Here is a 12086-nt window from a genome sequence, read left to right on the forward strand (position 1 = left end):
ACTTAGGCCTAGTCTGCACCACAAAGTTTTAGCAGCATAGCTTTGTTAGTTATGAGTGTGAAGAAAAATAAATCACACCCCTAATCAACATAGGTAGGATGGCAGAAGCTCTAGTATACATGCAAATATACTGGTTAAAAAAAAGTACTTTTACCAGTATAGCTTAGTCCATTAAGGAAATTGGTTTAAACCAAACTGCTAAATGAAGTCTTTTGCCAGAATAAGCTGCATCTCCACTGGAGGAGTTTGTCAGTATAGCTCTACCAGTATATCTATATCAGCAAACCTTTTTAAGTATACAAAGATTAAGTGTCTTGCCCAAGGTCACACAGGAAGTCTGTGGTAGAGCATAGAATAGAACCCACATCTCCTAAGTCCCAGGCCCTCCCCACTGGACAATCACTCCTCCCTCTACATCAGTGGCATGTCTGAAAAAAGTCTTCAGAGATACAGATTTCAGAGTAGCAGCAGTGAAAGGGTTAATGTGGTTGACATTTGAAAAGGCCATGTCTGAAAGTTAGCACTTGATTAAGAGGAAGAGTGAACTATAGAGAGGCTCCTCTGATATCAATAAATAACCTCTATCTGGGCAGGACAACGCTAAAGGAAAAGGAGAGGCTCAGAATCTGAATTGCATGTAGCGTTGTTGTAGCCGTGTGGGTCCCAGATATTAGAGCAAGGGTAGGCAACCTATGGCCTGTGTGCCGAAGGCTGATTTTCAGTGGCACTCACACTGCCTGCATTCTGGCCACTGGCCAGAGGGGCTCTGCATTTTAATTTAATTTTAAATGAAGCTTCTTAAACATTTTAACAACCTTATTTACTTTACATACAACAATAGTTTAGTTATATATTATAGACTTATAGAAAGAAACCATCTAAAAAAATTAAAATGTATTACTGGCACGCGAGAAAACTTAAATAAGAGTGAATAAATGAAGACTCAGCACAGCATTTCTGAAAGATTGCTGACCCCTGTATTAGAGAGACAAGGTGGGTGAGGTAATAGGTCTCCAGGTTATTCTGTGTAAGCACAAAAGTTTGTCTCTCTCACCAACAGAAGTTGGTCCAATAAAAGATACTGCCTCACCCACCTTGTCAATCTCAATTGCAGTAATTCAAAATATAGATAAGATGTTTAGGGACACAGATAATGCTGGAGACAGAAGGATCAATGCTCTGCTGAGCCTCTGACAGTGGATTACGAGGCATTTCAGGGGAAAGAGACACTGTCCCCCTACATGTACTAGGAAAATTCTGCAGTATTTCACCAGACAAGCACATTTCTTCCTGTCTCTAGGTGGTGATCAGTTAAGTGTGAAGACTGGTGCTCCTTGTAATTGTTAGACTACCTCATGTCATTGCAAATGCTGTTCTTATTTATCTAAGTACAAATTATCTTTTGAACTTTTTATGAATTCTTCTGAATATATCAGTGAGTTCCACAAGTTCACATTGCTATGGGAACTTGAGATACATTGAGAGCTACATGAGCTGTAGCCCACGAAAGCTTATGCTGAAATAAATTTGTTAGTCTCTTAAGTGCCACAAGTACTCCTGTTCTTATTTCAGATCTACTTTCTTAAGTAATAGCTGGAAAATGACTGGTGTGATTTAGAGAAAATGTTCTCAGGAGTACCCAGATATTTATTGAGGGATCATTATATGTCAAAAGAAATATGGCCTAATAGCTAGAGCAGGGGGCTAGGAGTCAGAATACCTGAGTCTGTGCCTGGCTTTGCTATCGATTCTGTCTGTGACCTTGGACAAATCATTTAAAGGGACACAATCAATTTAAAATTAGTCAGTTTAAAAAATGAGTTAAAATAGTTTCAGGAACTACACCTGCCCAAGTCCCTCTGCTAATTTTCGTGGCTTTACAAGCACTTAAAAAATTATCCTGTGTTGCAATATGAAAGACCAACCAAATAACACAGTCAATTGACTACCCACAAAGGGCCATCAAATGCACAAATTAATCTGAAAAAATATTAGCAAAAATAATCTGTTTTATGTTCCCTTATGGTCCTCTTGGGTGTTACTTGTACCAGCGTTGATGCAATTTTTTTCAGGCATAAGTGTGATTGTTGAGTTGATCAATATCCTTTTAACTTTGTGCCCCAATTAATCCATGTGTGAAATGCCTCCTAGTGCTTTGTGATCTTTTAGTGAAAGGAGCAAGATAGCATAAAGTTCAAGTATTCTACACACCTCATCTGCTGTGGCTCAGTGTTGCTAGTAAATACATATTAGCTATGGCTGCACCTACAGCATCTGTGTGGGTCTTTTTCACCACATAATGGGGGTGTTTGTACCAATATAGTAATACTGGTGCAAACTCCTAACGCAGATGCAGCCACACCAATGCAAACACTTTATTACATTGGTGAAGCGCATCTGCACCGGAGGGTTACACTGGTACAAATATCCCCCCCACCAGCATAGACAGACCCACACAGCAATAGGAATCAACGTATATTAGAACATTAGGTGTATGTATCTGAAGATATATGTGGTATACAAAGTTATGGATATGCTATCCAGGTGTTAAATTCATTTATGACAAGGGTCTGCAATTTATCATCTACTTTTGAACACCACACGTGTCTTCCACCTAATAATCCATCTTGCTGGGGCTTATTCTAACATTCCAAAGTTCAGAACAGCTTCAAACAGCTGTCTTTTAGGAAAGAGAAATGTGTCCTCCTTCCAACTCTCTAACCACCTCTCATGCATGGAATTTTACCCTCAAAATTACTCCAGCCAGAGGCCCAGGACAAGTAACATTTACTCCTGTACTAGTGACAGCTTTCCTATACCCACAATTGTCAGGACTTTAACCCCCACCTTGAATCTCACATCATGGCAGAGCTAGAAATTGGAGCTTTATACTACAGGGAAGAGGAGATTCCAGCTTCCCAATGGGACATAGCACTTGCTTCTAGTCCTGCAAGGTACCAAGATAGTATTATTTAAAGTTGTGATATTTTTATTTATAGGAAAGCTATTTTAGGACATTTTTAGAGGTTTTATGCTTCCCTCTGAGCCCTCTACAGTAGGTCACATGTTAATGAAGGCACCTGGCTTTACAGGTGTTCTGTAGCATTCTCATTTGGCTGATCTACATAACTCACTCCTGGCTTCACCACTCAAGAGTAACATCCCAAACTAAAGCTGCTCCAAATATATATATATATATATAACATGGGGTGAGTGAGATAAAATCTTGTAGCAGTATATGTATATATAATATGGACTCCAAACTGCATAGTGGAATATCAGCAGTTCTGATGTTATTTAAAACTTTGGAAGTGATATAAACTAAACCAGAAAAAGACATTCTTGTGCTGGAATCAATGCCCACCCAGGAGGTTACACTAGGTACTGAAATATTAATGCTGGTGTATTTCTCCTTGGAGACAAGCTCTTATTCCCTGGAACATTTTAGTAAGAAAATACGAGATAGCAGCTAGCTAGCTGTTTTAGTCTCCTGAAAGTTTTGATTCCATAAGATGAAACACATCAAAGCTGGACAGATAGAATCAAAAGGTGCAGCAAACTGTCTCCAGCTCTCTAAACTCTGGGCAAACATCCCTTTCGTGAGCCTTGTGGTAGGTTTCACTTTCATCTTGAGCTCAAAAGCATGAGGTGGGCTTTCAGTATTTACCATACAGGGAGCAGGAAGGAGGATCTGACTACACAGGGAACTTGACCAGAACAGCTATTGCAGAATAAGCTATAGCCATTCCAGAATTACTATTGTGCTTTAAATTCACACCCTACCTTATTCTGGAGTAACTTCTCCATTTAAATAAGCCCTTACAAGAGAGGCCAAAGGAGATGTTAAATCATAAAAAGGCCTTCAGCTTCAACCTCTGGGGTTGAGATAAACCCTAAGTTTCTCAATAATCTTTACCTTGTTGTCCTACCATGTGTGACAGCTAAAGCTGCCTTGTGTTCAGTAGGATTTTACCTCCTGTTCATTACCATATGTTAGTTAACATGAGGTAAGAACACACCTTTTACTCCAGTGAAGACACACTCAGTAGCAGCTTTTTAACCAGTTCACCAACATGTCTGTAAAATAGCCCTAGCTCTCAGCACCCCTTCACTGCAGTACCAATTGGGTGAAGGGCTGGAATACTGGAACATGCCTAATTTCCTTCCACTTGATATTACCAGAGTCTTGATCTGACAGCCTAGGGGAAGAAATGCAAGCCACTTTTGTTTTACCTGGCTTCATGTTGATTAGGGTCAATAATCAGGTGAGGATTTTGGTTTTTAATTGTTTGTATGTGATAGGTTGCAAAGAGGGGGAATGGTCTATTTTACACATCTTTCATTGTTTGCAAAATTTTGTAACCTCCCTTTGATACTGTCACAGTGAGTAGGATATGCATTAATAAAAAAAAAAGTCTCTAGCCTTTGAGGTTGCGAAAATTTCCTTCCCAGTGTAAGCAAAACTTGAGGTCCCACCTTGCTGAGTCTGGTGCTAATGTCTCATTCTGTCTTGGCTCCAACAGAAGCGTCAACTATCCCTCTCCGTCTCTTTGGAGGTCTTTTAAATACAAACACCGAGCACTTTGCAAAAAAAAAACCATTCTCAAAACAGCCATTTTGTGTCATTGAAATGTATTGTGGAATATTTAAAGTTGTTAAATGGGTAATAATGAACAATGGGGAGGGCATTTCCTGGCTGTTTAACTGAAACCTCCTGACCCCAAGGTTAGTATTGGTCAGTGCAAAACTCTAAAAACAAAGAGGGGGCAAAACCGGAGTAAAATCGTTACCTTGTTAGGTGTTGCTCAAGGCAAGGTGCTTTGCTGTGTAACCAGTCTCTTCTCAGCAGGTAAAGACCACAGCTTTTGTCCAGTGGGGATTGCCTCACACTGCTCTGGGCACAACAGGCTCAAGCGAGAAACTGCTAAGAAAGTTGGACTTCATGCTTCCTGTTCCATCAAATTTATATTTTATGAAACAATGAACACGTCTACCCTTTCAGTTAGCATTACTATCCATTTAATAATAAGTCATTGCAAAATGCAGAATTGTGATATCAACATTTTTAAGTGCTATCTCTGTTCAAATTTTAACGTACTGATTTAAAATCAATGTCCTTTTTGTTCTACGTGGACACTAAGGATCCCTTGGGACTTTTTCAAAGGGTAGGCATTCACATCTCACTATCTTTGGCTTTCTCCTCTTCCTGCTGTACAATGCTGGTGGGTGCTTCCCCCCACCCCAGAGGTGGCTGCATTTCTGTGCTTTGAAGCACATCAGGACTCTTCAGGTTTTGCAAGACTATTTGAATGCAAATGACTGTTATTCCTAAGGGGTAAATATGCCCTGTACTATGTTGTGTGTCCTTAGATAGAGAGGCACCAAGGTGCAAACTATCCAGAGTTAGAATATTGCTTGTGATACATTAACTTTTTCAGTACGGCCTTAGGTCAAAATTAAAACTGCTGGATCCTGTCTGACTTAAGCCAAAGTAGAAAAAAATAACCTGCCCTTTGCCCCATGTAGTCTATGTAGGTTACCACCACTGGATTTGGCAAACAAGCAACACTCAATATAAGAATGCAATGGAACCAGCCTGGATCAGAAGAGCCATAATGAAATACATGAGCAGGTTGCACTGAAGATTGGAAACCCACCCCCCATCCCCCTTTTCACTGTTGGATATTGCCTATTGTTGACGGTCAGGCAGGGCATTGGCCCATCCATCTCCCCATCCCCAATACATGAGTTACTGAGTATTACCACAGCAAATATCTTGTCAGATTTGTAAGATCAGAGATCTGAGCTGATGACTAGTATTTTAGGAACTTCCCCCTCCCCTACAAATTCCATATATATTCCATCTGAACTTTTAATGCTGCTACAGCATGTCTTCTTCCAGCTGCAGGTTTGATGGAGGGGGGTCGGGATGGGATGTGGAAAGCAGCATACTAGAATATGACATACCTGTGTATATGGAGTCATTGTGGATACTGCTGCTGTTTTGGTTACAGGAAGAGTGTGAGTAGGAGGAAGGCACCAGAGAGTGAAAGAGAAGTGTCAGGTTCAGAACTTTCAATGGGATTTGTTCTCCAAAGCCACTTAGGCACTTTTGAAAATCTCACCCTTGAATATGATTTTTTAAATCAGTCCTTTGTCCAAAGATGTCTAAAAATGTTTATTTCACCAGAGTTCAATACACCTGCAAGTAGGTAAGTATTATTGCATCCATTTTACAGACTGGTAGACCGAAACTCAGACAGATGGGGGATGCCATGTCAGGGGACTCACTTGGACTCTCCACCATGGTTAAAACAGGGCGGTGTAGTATTAGATAGGACCTACTCACATTTTAACCATGCTCCCAAATTAGGCTAATTTCTTGGACAAAATATGAGTCAAAGACAGTGAAGTCCCATCTACACTACAAGATAAGAATGTTGCAGCCAGGTCCTTGAACAATGGTGTAGGGCAGCAGAGACGTCTCCTTCGAAAATGTTTGTTGTTAATTTGTAGATGGTGAGAATACTGCAAGATTGAGCAATTCAGGCAAATGACACCATTTTTACACCATGCCTCCTACCCAGTCACCCTCTGAGAAGTGGAGAGCACCTTGAGATGTGCTTCATGCATAGTAGGATTTAAGATCTCTGCAATACCAGTTTTTAAAAAATGTGCTCAAATAAGAGACATACACAACATAAATCAGTTAGGAATAAAGGCTCTTACCAGACAGTTCTGCAATCAAATTCTTTAAAAAGTTATTCTATCCTGTCTGTACAAAAAGATGAGGGGAAATTTATCTAATCCCTTCTAATCCCTTACAATGCAGAACTGTGATCACACATGTTATTGTGTGATTATGTGTCTTTGAGTGCTCATTTAGTTACTTATTAAAAGATACCAGCCAACTTCTGGTGTATGAAAAGGAAAAATTGCTTGATACTTTTTTTGCATTTTCAAAAGAGAAACAGAGCTTCCATTTATACTATGTAATGCAGTCCATCCAGTCTCATCTCACAGTCACAACTCTTTAGTCATACACCGCTACCCCAATATAACGCCACCCGATATAACACTAATTTGGATATAACATGCAAAAGCAGCACTCGGGGGGGGGGGGGGACTGCACATTCTGGTGCATCCAAGCAAGTTCAATATAACACAGTTTCACCTATAACACAGTAAGATTTTTTTGGTTCCCAAGGACAGCGTTATATCGAGGTAGAGGTGTATTGGGAAAATTCGAAGTTCTTTCACATGGAAGGGACTATGGTTTCACATTTGCTCAGGTTGGGATTGCTTGCATGAAAATGAGTGTGGTACAGACAGATGATAACTATTTTGATGGGAAGATGTAAAATATTTGTGAAATAAACAATTCAGTAAGAGGGGTCGCTACGGACAAGCAAAAGTCTATCAGTCTGGGTACCTGGGACCTAATTCCCAACCATGTAACTTTGGGCAAATCCTTTCTTCCCCTTTTTGCCTCAGTTTTCTCATCTTTAAAATGGGCATTGGATTACCCAACTTTGGAAAGCATTTTAGGATCTATGCCTGTAAAGCTCTACATATACACAAGAAATTCTTACATCATTTAGTGGTGCCTTTAATGAATGTTTCATGAACACAGATCATTTAAACTGTCTGTGATATTCCCATGTGAAGGAGATAAAAGGGGCAGAGTGACTCCTTAACTGATCATGGGTATTTGTTTGTTAATCCTTTTAATTTGCGTCTCTTTTTAAATAAACTCATGGTGGGAAAGGTTGAAAAGGAATGAGTTTCATGCAGATATTGAATGGAATTTGGTAACAGTGAAGCAGATTGCTTAGTGAGGAAGTTACAGAACATCCTTTAAAGACAATGGGTGAAATCCTCACTCATTGATGGCAAAATGCGGGGTCAGGATTTCACCCACTGAAAGACAGATTAGAGCAGCTTATTGAAAATATTTTGTAATATAGTTTTTAGTATAGATCAAGGGTGGGGAAACTACGGCCCATGGGCTCTTGGCCTGGGAGGCTTGCCCCAGCCCCTCCCCTGCTATCCCTCCTCCCCCGCAACCTCAGCTCACTCACTCTGCTGTCAGTGCAATGCTCTGGGCAATGGGGCTGTGAGCTCCTGGGGCAGCACAGCTGCAGAGCCCAGCCTGACCCAGTCTCTGCGCTGCACAGTGGTAGTGGCATGTCCCGGCTCCAGCCAGGCAGTGCAGCTGTAGTGCCACCAGTGCTTCAGGCAGCGCAGTATGGGAGCAGGGAGGAGAGGGGGTTGGATAGAGGGCAGAGGAGTTCGGGGTGGTGGTCAGGAGCGGGGATAGGAATTGGGGCGCTTGAGGGGAAATAGAGGGATGAATGGGGGCAGGGATCCTGGGGAGCAGTCAGGTTGGATGGGGTGGCAGGGGGCAGTCAGGGAACAGCGGGAATGGGTGGTTGGATGGGGCAGGGATCCCAGGGGGGCTGTCAAGAATGAGAGGAGGGTTTGGATGGGGCAGTCAGGGGACAGGGAGTAGGGGGGTTTGGATGGGGCAGGGGTCCCGGGGGTGGGCCATCAAGGAACAGGGGGATTGGGTGGGGCAGGAGTCGGGGGGGCAGATAGGAGATGGGGGCCAGGCCACAACCCTCTCCCCTAACCGGCCCTCCATAAAATTTCCGAAACCCGATGTGGCCCTCAGGCCAAAAAGTTTGCTCGCCCCTGGTATAGATGCTTGACATAGGGAGTTCTACTAGCTCGCCTAGAGAGTTCCTTTCACCCATGAGTCCAACCGGAGCACAGCAATCAGTGCAAATGTTTACAGCACAAAATATATATTAAGAATGTGAACATGATACAAGTTCAGCTGGGAATGTCTGGCCATGAGGCACAAAGCCATTGCAGATTACAGTACAATGTCTACTGAAGTAAATAGACGTCAGCTTCTAAAATATAAATAACCATAGAAATGATACAAACTGAACGAGACAAACTAATACTCTCAACTCTGGAATCCAGAGCTGGTTGAGCAGAGCAAGTCCATTTTCCAGGCAAACACTGAATCTTCATCTCAGAATAAAACCACCCACCACACCCTTTTAAAGTAAACATGGCATAATTTTAGATCAGAAACAGATAAAATCAACAGTCAACAGCTGAAAATGTTAGTGTCATAGATCTACCTAAAGGAGCGATGGAGCCACCATTGCAAGGCGGACTGCATTATTTAACTAGGTGGCTTTCTGTGTATGTTAAAACTGTTTCAGTATGTTCTGGAGGAAAGAGAACAAGAATAGCATGTAAGGATGCAGTGATCTTCAAGGTAATATTTGAATCAGAGAATTACATGGTGCAGAGGAAACAAGGTGGCTCTTATGGTTTGTTTCTTGGCAGTCTTGCTATTAACATGACTGCCTGTGGAGAAGCCCCAGAGACCTTAGGACTACAGCCAGTGAAACCCTAGACTCCATTTGGAGGAATAAGCCAGATGGGTGGGGTGTGTGTGTGGGAGGGGAGAGTTTCTGGTGTGACCAAAGAACTATTTGTATAGGTTAAAAAACATCAGCAAGAGTATAAAAGGGACGCTCGATTAGAGCACTGGAGAATGAAAGCATGTTCATCCACAGAACAGTTACATCAAAGGCAGGGGCAGTGCCAGATTACCAGTTCCTCCCCTCCACCCTTGTCTTCTAAGGGCAAGCTGACAGACCACTGCACAGTCAATCCTCAGCCTCTGCTGTGCTTGCAGGGGTAGCAATTGTACTGAAGGTGCCTGTCTACCTGGAATAGGGGGGAGGAATAGTTCAGTGGTTTGAGTATTGGCCTGCTAAACCCAGCGTTGCAAGTTTAATCCTTAAGGGAGCCACTTAGGGATCAGGGTAAAACCAGTCCTGCAAGTGAAGGCAGGGGACTGGACTCAGTGGAATAGGATGAAGGGTATCAGCCAATCAGCGGGTGCTAGAGACTCAGCCACTTTGGAGGTGGACTGGATTTGAACCTTTATTCTAGATGTAAAAGGCTCATTACTAGATTACTCAGCCAGAGTCTCTTCCCCTGCTGATACTGTTTAAGTTATGCCACAGAATAATTTACCCTGGAAGCTCTGATTTCTAGGAGGATTGTAGCACCAGGGTGACATGTCACAATTTTGGTCTTTTTCTTTACAGTTCTGACAAATCTACAAAGCTGTCAATGGTAACAGGGCCGCCTTTGGGATAATACATTCTTATAATACACTGACTTTCCAGGGTCCTCCCAGAAGCCTGACTGTCAAGAGCTCTGACCTGCTCTATGACACCCTCAATACAAACACTTAAGCAAAATCTACCTCATAGTACTACTGTTGGTTGTATGTAGTTAGTCAGTTGGTTGTATAAGATTTTATAAATCTAATTTGTTTTTCACTATTCATTTTTTTATTTTACATTTTGCTCTGTTTTAACAATGCAATTAGACTTGTCAGGTTCACCGTTGCATAATTTTTCTTTTCAGTTTCACCTTTGGATGCTCATGTAACAGCTAAATACTCTCCTATGTTTGAGCTGCCAATGCTGCAAGACACTTATATTTAAGATAGAAAAACATTTTCAGCGTGTTTTTCAATTTGCAAATATTAATTTTATGAAAGATTTCTAAGAGATTTTTTAAAATCCCACATCTAGATTTTGGACCGAAACTACTTGACATGACCTTAACCAAACCTAAAGTAGTAAAAATTGAAAGTCAAGCTGGTTGAAACATTTTCAACAACACAGTTTTCCAACAGAAAATGCAATTTTGTCAAAATCTAAATGTTTTGTGGGACTTTGTTTCAATTCACAACAAAATTTTCATCAGGGAAAAGGTCTAAACATTTTGTTTAACTTTATCATTTTGATTCGTCTTGTTTAGACTTCTATAAAATGTTATCACATATTGAATATTTTAAAAATATAATACACAGTTCAAAATGATTTAATAATCCCAAATCAAAATTTTGGTGGGGGATTTTTACTGTACAGATTTCCCAAGGAGCCAAGATTCAGAGGGAAGGGGTGTATAAATGATTGAGAGTATCTTAACCTGCACGTATCTTTTTAAAATGTGTAAGTTAATTGCCGATCATTTTTATTCTGCTTTACAAAACAATTAATATTGAGTCCCTTCCTATAAGAGTTTACAATATAGGTAAAAACAAAGACAACACAAAAAGGTAACAGAGACGAGAAGAGGTAGTAGAGAGAAGTTGAGTCAGTAAAATTAAACTGTAAACTCTACAATGCAGGGATTATATCTTCCTCTGTGTTTGTACAGGGGCTAGCTAGCACAATAGAGTTCTGCTGGTTCTTCAGGACTTCTAGGCAATACCATAATACATAAATATTAATTAGACCATCACATGGGAGGCAAGTGCATTGTTGTTGTTGGTGACACAAAGCAAAAACTTTCCTGATAATGTATTTAGCTATAGTCTATATTTAGGCAAGCCTGAAGAGGTGAGCATGAGAGAACTTACATGACAAGCAAGAGGCATTGTGGACATTGTCAGTAAGGGAGTACCGGGGCTAGGGGGTAATCTCTGAAGTGGACACAGGAGGGAGAACACTAAGGGGAACAGCTGAGCGAGTAGCTTGGGCTATGCCAAGATGTGGTGGGACATGAAAAGAGACAGGGAGATAATGCAGTAGATATTTATTAATCTGCTGTCAGAGCCTTGAGAGTAAGCAGAACTCATTCTGTTGTGCACATTTATATTCATTCACAGATATATACCTTAATGCAATGCAATGCTCTGTTCCAGCATTATGGAGGGTTTCCTCGGTTGTCATATGCTTTCTTTTTTCATTGCATGTTAATAATAACAGGCTTTCCTCTACAAAACTGTGCCAGAACTATGCTTCTTTGGGCTGTACTTTTGGTGCCACCAAATGGATAATGTTATCAACTGCAGCTCACGTTCTCTGCAATATTTTTGCTGAAAGGTGTGTAAAAATCATGTGATCTACTGAATATCTACACCCAAGAGAGGCTGATACACATTATTTAATTTCAACAAGGGTTTGAAATACATTAATATTATAGAACTCAGAACTCCTAACCAGCTCCATTATGTTAGCAGGTGTTACAAGCACAAA

The sequence above is a fragment of the Chelonoidis abingdonii genome, chromosome 14, assembly GCF_003597395.2.
Source record: "Chelonoidis abingdonii isolate Lonesome George chromosome 14, CheloAbing_2.0, whole genome shotgun sequence".
Lineage (NCBI taxonomy): Eukaryota > Metazoa > Chordata > Testudines > Testudinidae > Chelonoidis > Chelonoidis abingdonii.